Below are 9491 nucleotides of genomic sequence, written 5' to 3'. Positions count from 1 at the left end.
CTGTGAGTGACCGTGCACCTTTGGCAAGTCACTTCTCTCTGGGCCTCAGTGTAACTACTGGGACATGAGAGTGGTGGGCAGGGTGATTTCTAATGTGCTTTCAAGCTCGTATTGTATGACACCGGTCTCTGTGATCCTAAGCCCTGACTTCTGAGAACCTATTGTCTTCAAGCCAGAGGTGTGTGCTCTGCCCCAGCAGAGAGTCTGGGAGGGGGTGCTTTCTGCAGAGCCCTCCCCGCCCAGGGACAGTGGGGAGGAAAGAGGAGCTTGAAAGCGGACTCAAGTATATTTCTCTGTGCACTTCTAAAAGCCCTTAGATCAGGCTGCTCAGGGCCTGATAATTTTTCCATTAAGAGGAAATAATTTTCTGGGTCTGTTTTGGTTGTATTTATCTGCAGTTGACAGCATCAGCCGCCGCAGCCGTGACACGCCGCCCGTCCCCCAGACCAGGCATGTGCTTGTGGGGGAAGCAGAGGGTAGAGGTCTCCGCATCTCCCAGCCTGGATGAAGGGACCAGACAGCTATTGCCCGACCCCGGTATCCATCTCATCTGACCCAGTCATGACCTCAGGTACCTCCCACTCCATTTTCTTTCCTAAAAAAAGAAATGTAAACAATAGCCCAACCAAAAAACCCACCGCTGTGCTGTCTTCACCCCAGGCCCCCCGCCTCCTGCCTATCGCTTCTTCTAAGCCAGCTTGACAATAACCATTCATCACAAAAAAGAAAACAAAGTACGGAGAAACAAAAACCAATCTAAGGCCGCAAATTGACGTCAAACTTTGAAAAATGGACTGTGAGATGGTGGTGCAGTGAGCTCCTTCTGCTTTTCAGAGCAGATGGGCCTGGGCAGCGCCTGTCACAAGCCGACATGGCCCCAAGTTCATCTCGGAGGTGACTACAGTCCAGGGAGCAGATCTGACTTTCAGAGGTGACATTGGGCGGAGGAAAGGAGGAAGAATCCTCAGGGAATCGTGGGCAAAGGAAAGTCACCTCTGGTGCTGGGAGGATGCTCGTTCTGAGCAAGGGTCTTGAACGGGCCAGGCCCGGAAGACGGTAATTCTGGCTCCATGCCATCCTCCTGGATTCTCTTCCCTGTGGAGCTGGGGTATGAATGCCATCCTCGCAGATCTGGCTTTAGGAGAGGGAAGAAAGAATTCACAGATCTGGGTTCCTCCCACTTGTACATGTAAAGGCCTTTACCAAGTTCAGGGCACTTTCAGAGACACGATTTCACTCCAGGCAAGCTGGGAAAATAAGCAGAGTAGCTTGTCCTGTTCCAGAGCTGAGAGAATAAGTTGCAAAGACACTGTATAACTCACCCCGAGTCAGAGGGTTGGACTTGAACCTAGGTCTTTCTGGCTCCAGAGCCAATGATCGTTTTTGGTTTCAGGACGCGTTGAACTGGTAGCAGTGTGAGGCATCATCACAAATGCCTAGGTTCTTCAGAAGGGGAATCTCAAGACCAAAGAGGAGAGCTTATTTAGTTAACGTTCCAAATTTGTCAGGGTCCAGAGTGTGGGTTTCTTGAGCCCCACAGTAGTTGAAAGGGCCATGCCTTGAGACAAAGTGCTCAGGGCCAGTGCACTGGGATGACCCTGAGGGATAGGATGGGGAGGGAAGTGGGAGGAGGGGTTCAAGATGGGGGGCACATGTACACCCATGGCTGATTCATGTCAGTGTATGGCAAAAATCACTGTAATATTGTAAAGTGATTAGCCTCCAATTATAATAAATAAATTAATTTAAAAAAAGAAAAAAGAAAGGGCCATGCCTGCAAAACCCCAGCGAAAGCTAGGAATCCTCCAGTGGGATTCCCCCGGGAAGCAGCTAGGACGGTGATTGGTGGGAGCCAGATAGGATATTTTGTTCCTTGGCTTTATTTAGGGATGTGGTAACTTTTGTCCCTTAGATCAGTCAAAGGATAACAGAGAGATGGAAGGGATGGCCATTTGTTGTTGTTCAGTCGCTAAGTCGTGTCCAACTTTTTTGCGACCCCATGGACTGCAGCATGCCAGGCTCCAATGTCCTTCACTATCTTGTGAAGTTTGCTCAAATTCATATCCATTGAGTTGGTGATGCCATCCAACCATCTCATCCTCTTTCTCCCCCTTCTCCTTCTGCCCTCAATCTTTCCTAGCATCAGGGTCTTTTCTAATGAGTCAGCTCTTGGCATCAGGGTACCATAGTATTAGAACTTAGCTTTAGCAACAGTCCTTCTAAAGAATATTCAGGGTTGATTTCCTTTAGGATTGACTGGTTTGATCTCCTTGCTGTCCAAGGGACTCTCAAGAGTCATATCTTTTTGTCTTTTCATACTGTTCTTAGGGTTCTCCAGGTAAGAATACTGGCGTGGGTTGCTGTTTCCTCCTCCAGTGGACCACACTCTGTCAGAACTGTTCATTATGACCCATCTGTCTTGAGTCTGCATGGCATGGCATGGCTCATAGCTTCATTAAGTTATGCAATCCCCTTCACCACAATAAGGCTGTGATCCATGAAGGGTGTGTGGCCATTGGCCCCCAGCTAACCATGTGTGAAGAAGGGTCATTCCGTTTCCCCAAGGAAACCACTCTTCCCTCCCTTCTCCTCTTGGAACCATATATTTACTCTCTAGGCTGTTCACCGGTGCCGTTGCATGCTAAGTCGCTTCAGTTGTGTCTGACTCTTCATGACCCTATGCACTGTAGTCCGCCAGGTTCCTCTATCCATGGGATTCTCCAGGCAAGAATCCTGGAGTGGGTTGCCACGCCCTCCTCCAGGGGAATCTTCCCAATCCAAGGATTGAACCCATGTCTCTTACATTTCGTGTGTTGGCAGGTGGGTTCTTTACCACTAGTGCTACCTGGAAAGCAAGGAGTAGCAAATACTGTGGGCATTCCCCACCGCCTCTCTGCCTGCAGGCAAACTTCCTTTTCTCCTGATCCATTTCTTCAAGGCTTGCCCTCTGTAAGAGGATCCAGCTAATCTGACAGGCTTAGTGAAGGTGGACTACCTGGGTTCAAATCCAGGTTCCACCACGTATTAGCCCCATATCCCTGGGCAAGTTAATTAACCTAGGTTAACTGCAGTTTCCTTATCTGAGAAATGAGACTAATCATACTTACTTCATAGGGTTATTGGGAGTTTAAATGAATTTATGTAAAGAACTTAGCACCATGCCTGAAGCATAATAAACATTCAATAAATGTTAGTTATTTTTAGTTTTTAAACCTATTCATGTTGCTATCTGGATGGAGGCTAATGATTCACTCATTCCAAAGTTAAAATAGATGTGTTTTGCAGCATGTATAGCAATTTGCAATTGTACATTTCCTTGGGTCCTTATTATATGCCTCCTATTAAATTCCTCATTGCATGGGGGTCAGATCACGTCCATCTGGTCTACCACTGCTGGGCGACAAAACCCATCAGGTCCTGTGAGTTATTTAACCCGCAAATTTCTGGGATATACTTTGAGATACTGCTTCCAAGGAGTTCTGGGCAGAGAAAGGAAGGTGCACGTCTGCAGCTAACAGGAGGAGAGTGGACGGCACGTGAATCCACAGGGACGCTCACCAGACCCGAGCGGCTTGTCTCGGACACCTTCATCAGCACTCTGGGGACCCTGCAGCCAACAGGCTCAAGGCTGTGTTCCCTTCATCCCCAAACCCGGGAGCCAAGTTCTCGCTGGACAAAAAAAAAAAAAAAAAAAAAAATAGATGTGTTTTTCCAGAGACCTAATTGAGGAAAGGCCTTACCAGAAAGAGATGGAGATTTTAGTCCCAAGACACTGCTCCGGGAAAGAGCCACTTTGAGTAGTGGTGTCCCTCACATAGAGAATTCCATGGACTATATAGTCCATGGGGTTGCAAAGAGTCAGACACAACTGAGTGACTTTAACTTTCAAAGGGCTTCCCTCATAGCTCAGTTGGTAAAGAATCCACCTGCAATGCAGGAGACCCTAGTTCGATTCCTGGGTTGGGAAGATCCACTGGAGAATACCCAGTCTAGTATTCTTAGGCCTCCCTTGTGGCTCAGCTGGTAAAGAATCCACCTGCAATGTGGGAGACCTGGGTTTGAGCCATGGGTTGGGAAGATCCCCTGGAAAAGGGAAAGGCTACCCACTCCAGTATTCTGGCCTGGAGAATTCCATGGACTGTATAGTTCATGGGGTCACAAAGAGTTGGACGTGACTGAACGTCTTTCACTTTCACTTTCAGCTAACCTCAGAGCACATCATAGGCTCCAGGGATGGATCACCAGCTGAAGTTTGGATCTGTCTGCCAAGGTCCTGATTTGAACATAAATGGTCCTAGATATTACACTAAGTGAAATAAGTCAGACAGAAAAAAGACAAATATCATACAATAACCACTCATATGTGGAATCTAATTTTTTTAAAATGATGCAAATGAACTTATTTATGAAACTGAAACAGACTTACAGATACTGAGAACAACCTTGTGGTTAATAAAGGGAAAATGTGGGGGAGAGAGATAAATCAAGAGCTTGGGATTATCATACACACACTACTGTATGTAAGATAGATAACCAACAAGAATCTACTGTATAGCACAGGGAACTCTGTTCAATATTCTGTGATAACCTATATGGGAAAAGACTCTACAAAAGAATGAATATATGTATATGTAGGACTGAATCACTTTGCTGTATACCTGAAACTAACTCAAAGTTATAAATCAACTATACTCCAATAAAATGTACATATTTGGAGAAGGTATTTCATTTCTATAAACTTCCATTTTCTCTTTGGGACAAGGCTGAAATAGATATCGTAGATAAAAAAGCACTTTGTAATGACATACTAAGGTATTATTTTTGCTTTGCACAGCCTTTGATTGAAGTAAAGTAATTTTAGATTCAGTAAATACTCAACTAGTGCTTCCCTGGCGGCTCAGTGGCAAAGAATCCACCTGCCAATGCAGGAGACACAAGAGATGAAGTTTCGATCCCTGGGTCAGGAAGATCCCCTGGGGAAGGGCAGGGCAACCCACTCCAGTATTCTTGCCTGGAGAATCCTATGGAGAGAGGAACCTGGAGAGCTACAGTCCCTGAGGTCACTAAAGAGTTGGGCATGACTGAGCAACTAAATAATAACCAAATATACTCAAACACTTATGAACTCTGTGGGGCAGAGCAGGGATCCTTGAACGGACACTCAAGTGGTGTAGAGGGGAGGGGAGAGGTTGTTGAGGAAACAGGCATCTCGTAGGTGTCGGAGGACAGGGGCTGCAGTACTGCGAGGCTGCATGGGCAATGAAGGTGATGGGGAGTCTGAGTTCACAGTGGCCCTTGGGAACTGCTTCTCTGTCTCCCTTGGCAGCCTGGTGTTCCCTTCTCAGCATTCTGGCCTTTCTCTGTGCACCTGCTCCGTTCCTTCCCCATTCAGTCACCTTGTGCTACTTACTCATCATTTCTCCTCACTTAATGTTTCAGCTGGTTTGTGCCCATGGCCTCCTCAGCCCTGTCTTTGCACAGACTTTCTGCTATACCACTCGCTACCACCAATGGCAGTTTTCCTCTGACAGTCTTTGCTCAAACCCCAGGAAGAACCTGATCTTCCTTATTCTCCTATACCATAGATCACTAGCCTAAGGATCAGTTTCTCTTAGGTTCCATGCCTGCTTCTTATGGAGTCATCTCAGGCTGGAAGAGTGGGGTCATGTGTTACTTATGTGATGGGGGTTTAAGGTGGGGCAAGTTCCCTTATAATGGACTATAGATGGGTTAGGAAGTGATCAGCAGTCATCAGACATGTAGGGAAGTCATAATGTCTCAATACCAAAGTCTCCAAATTCTCATCTGTAGATGATGTAGATTATTATGTAGATTAAATGAGTCAGTAAAAGTGCCCAAGGTAAATCAGGTCCCTCCTCCCTATCCCCATGGCCACTTTCTCTTTTTTCATTTTATTGGAGTATAGTTGATTTATAACTTTGAGTTAGTCTCAGGTGTACAGCAAAAGTGATCCAGTCCTACATATACATATATTCATTCTTTTGTAGAGTCTTTTCCCATATAGGTTATCACAGAATATTGAACAGAGTTCCCTGTGCTATACAGTAGATTCTCGTTGGTTATCTATCTCACATACAGTAGTGTGTGTATGATGACCCCAAGCTCTTGATTTAACCCTCTCCCCCATATTTCCCCTTTATTAACCATAAGGTTGTTCTCAGTATCTGAAAGTCTGTTTCAGTTTCAAAAATAAGTTCATTTGCATCATTTTTAAAAAATTAGATTCCACATATGAGTGGTTATTGTATGATATTTGTCTTTTTCTGTCTGACTTATTTCACTTAGTATAATATCTAGGACCATTTATGTTGCTGCAAATAGCATTATTGCATTCTTTTTTATGACGAGTGGTGTTCCATTGTATGTGTACCACATCTTCTTTATCCATTCCTCTGTTGATGGACATTTAGGTTGTTTCTCTGTCTTGACTATTACAAATAGTGCCCATAGTCACTTTCTTAATTCAGGCCTTTCCCATCTCTCACCTGGAATAATCCAATAGTCCTCCGACTGGACTCTTGATTTCCAATTTTGCGCCTCCCCTCATTGGCTCAAATCTATTTTAAACAGAACTGCCATATTGAGCTTTCTAAAATGTGAAGAGCTACGGTATCAAGGACTGGTGAGGATGAGATGAAACAGGCATCCTTTATTTTTCTGATAGGACTGTATATTGCTACAATTTTAGAAAAAGTAAGCTAGTGATTCTATAAAAATTTAAAATACTGTAATCTTTGATTCTGCATTCCCACTTTTGCTAATCTATCCTATGGGAATAAAAGCACCTATATGTACTACTACATGGGTAAGACTATTTATTGGAGCTCTATTGTAGGTGTCAACATAATTGTAAATGATCTAAATGTCCAACAGTAAATGGTTGAATAAATTTACTACATCCATGCACTGGAGAATTAAATAGACATTTAAAAAAAATGAGCTAGTTCTCTATCTATTGACTAGAACGTGTGTTGCTACAAGCAGGTTCCTTAGTAAAGGATATGATGTAGTTTTTTTAAAAAAAAATCAGTGCAAAAAATGGCATTAGATGTGTACGTGCTCATATTTGCTTGATGAACACAGAGACCGGTGTGGAAAATTGCTGCATGTAGGGCAACGGTTCTCAACTTTTGCAAATATCAGAGTCACCTGAAGGGCTGGTTCAGTTCAGTTCAGTCGCTCAGTTGTGTCCAACTCCTTGCAACCCCATGAACTGCAGCACGCCAGATCTCCCTGTCCATCATCAACTCCCAGAGTCCACCCAAACCCATGTCCATTGAGTCAATGATGCCATCCAACCATCTCATTCTCTGTTGTCCCCTTCTCCTTCTGCCCTCAATCTTTCCCAGCATCAGGGTCTTTTCAAATGAGTCAACTCTTTGCATCAGGTGACCAAAGTATCGGGGTTTCAGCTTTAACATCAGACCTTCCAATGAACACCCAGGACTGATCTCTTTTAGGATGGACTGGTTGGATCTCCTTGCAGTCCAAGGGACTCTCAAGAGTCTTCTCCAACACCACAGTTCAAAAGCATCAATTCTTCTGTGCTCAGCTTTCTTTATAGTTCAATGCTCACATCCATACATGACCACTGGAAAAACCATAGCCTTGACTAGATGGACCTTTGTTGGCAAAGTAATGTCTCTGCTTTTTAATATGCTGTCTAGGTTGGTCATAACTTTCCTTCCAAGGAGTAAGCGTCTTTTAGTTTCATGGCTGCAATCACCATCTGCAGTGATTTTGGAGCCCAGAAAAATAAAGTCTGACGCTGTTTCCACTGTTTGCCCATCTATCTGCCATGAAGTGATGGGACCAGATGCCATGGTCTTAGTTTTCTGAATGTTGAGTTTTAAGCCAACTTTTTCACTCTCCTGTTTCACTTTCATCAAGAGGTTCTTTAGTTCTTCACTTTCTGCCATAAGGGTGGTGTCATCTGCATATCTGAGGTTATTGATATTTCCCCCGGCAATCTTGATTCCAGCTTGTGCTTCCTCCAGCCCAGTGTTTCTCATGATGTACTCTGCATATAAGTTAAATAAGCAGGGTGACAATATACAGACTTGACGTACTCCTTTTCCTATTTGGAACCAGTCTGCTGTTCCATGTCCAGTTCTAACTGTTCCTTCTTGACCTGCATACAGTTTTCTCAAGAGGCAGGTCAGATGGTCTGGTATGCCCAACTCTTTCAGAATTTTCCACAGTTTATTGTGATCCACACAGTCAAAGGCTTTGGCATAGTCAATAAAGCAGAAATAGATGTTTTTCTGGAACTCTCTTGCTTTTTTGATGATCCAGCGGATGTTGGCAATTTGATCTCTGGTTCCTCTGCCTTTTCTAAAACCAGCTTGAACATCTGGAAGTTCACAGTTCACGTATTGCTGAAGCCTGGCTTGGAGAATTTTATGCATTACTTTACTAGCGTGTGAGATGAGTGCAATTGTGCGGCAGTTTGAGCATTCTTTGGCATTGCCTTTCTTTGGGATTGGAATGAAAACTGACCTTTTCCAGTCCTGTGGCCGCTGCTGAGTTTTCCACATTTGCTGGCATATTGAGTGCAACACTTTCACAGCGTCATCTTTTAGGATTTGAAATAGCTCAACTGGGATTCCATCACCTCCACTAGCTTTGTTCGTAGTGATGCTTCCTAAGGCCCACTTGACTTCACGTTCCAGGATGTCTAGCTCTAGGTAAGTGATCGCACCATCGTGATTATCTAGGTGGTGAAGATCTTTTTTGTGAAGGGCTAGTAGTCCTTGCATTTACTCCATTTTTTTGAGGTGTAATTGACACATAGTGCTATGTTAGTTTCAAGTGTACAACACAGTGATTTGATATTTGTATATATTGTGAAATGCTCACAATAGGTCTGGTTAACACCTGTCACCCCAGATAGGTACAATTTTTTTTTCTTGTAATGAGAAGTTTTATGATTTACTTTCTTAGCAACTTTACAGTGTTTGAGACAGTATTGTTAATTGCAGTCAGATTGCGTTTCTAACAAGCTCCTGGATGATGGAATGCTATTCTTTTGGCGAATAAACTTTGAGAATTGCTGGTGCAGGGGGTAATAGCAATGAAGCGAAAGAAATTACGAAAGTTTTCTTCACATAGCATTTTTTTCTTTTACCAGTTTTCGTACACTTAGGTAACTGTTGCCAGTTTTTTAAAATTTATTTATTTTTAATTGGATAATTGCTTTACAGTATTGTGTTGATTTCTGCCATACATTGACATGAATCAGACAGGTATACACATGTCCCATCCCTCTTGAACCTTCCTCCCACCTCCTACCCCTCTAGGTTGTCACAGAGCACCGGGTTTGAGCTCCCTGTGTGATACAGCAAATTCCCGCTGGTTATCCATTTTACATCCGCTAGGGTATCTGTTTCAAGGCAGTTCTCTCAATTTGTCCCACCCTCTTCTTCCCCAGCGTGTCCACAAGTCTGTCCTCTACATCTGCGTCTCTGTTG

The sequence above is a fragment of the Giraffa tippelskirchi genome, chromosome 11, assembly GCF_054371585.1.
Source record: "Giraffa tippelskirchi isolate mGirTip1 chromosome 11, T2T-mGirTip1v1.2.pri, whole genome shotgun sequence".
Lineage (NCBI taxonomy): Eukaryota > Metazoa > Chordata > Mammalia > Artiodactyla > Giraffidae > Giraffa > Giraffa tippelskirchi.
The sequence above is the reverse complement of the archived record's forward strand: the minus strand, read 5'-3'. Positions refer to the sequence as shown.